General features: G+C 35.0%; 1 pseudogene; it reads right to left on the bottom strand.

The window, feature by feature from the left end:
- Positions 1-232: 232 nt before the first annotated feature.
- On the bottom strand, positions 233-449 carry LOC142703144 (18S ribosomal RNA; annotated as a pseudogene; the record flags this gene model as incomplete).

Here is a 449-nt window from a genome sequence, read left to right as displayed (position 1 = left end):
TTATTGTGCTTAATAGCTATTTCATTTTTATTTCATTATTCCCTTGCGGTACTTTATATATAGCTCATAAGAATTTTTCAATCGCCTTTACTAAACTGTTAAAATGTTTTAATTAAATAAACGGAATTTTTAAGTGTCATTTGATTGGGTGTGGCTAGATTTTTAGCTCGAGGTGATTTGATTTTCACAAATAATTTCTCGGTGTAAGCGGGATACTTTCATTAAGTTACACTTCGTTTCCAAGCACACCTTCCGGTATACTTACCATGTTACGACTTACCTCTTCTATGTGGCGTAAGAGTTGTTAAAAACTATAGTTTAGCTGAGAAGAGGGTGACGGGCGGTGTGTACACACCCCAGTGCCAGATTAAAAAGAACTCTCTGTTATCTTTTTACTGCTAAATCCGCCTTCTGACTAGGTTTCATATGTAGTCTTTCGTATTTTCTAT

Source organism: Rhinoderma darwinii, unplaced genomic scaffold, assembly GCF_050947455.1.
Source record: "Rhinoderma darwinii isolate aRhiDar2 unplaced genomic scaffold, aRhiDar2.hap1 Scaffold_2584, whole genome shotgun sequence".
In the NCBI taxonomy this organism is placed as follows: domain Eukaryota; kingdom Metazoa; phylum Chordata; class Amphibia; order Anura; family Rhinodermatidae; genus Rhinoderma; species Rhinoderma darwinii.
The sequence above is the reverse complement of the archived record's forward strand: the minus strand, read 5'-3'. Positions and strand labels throughout refer to the sequence as shown.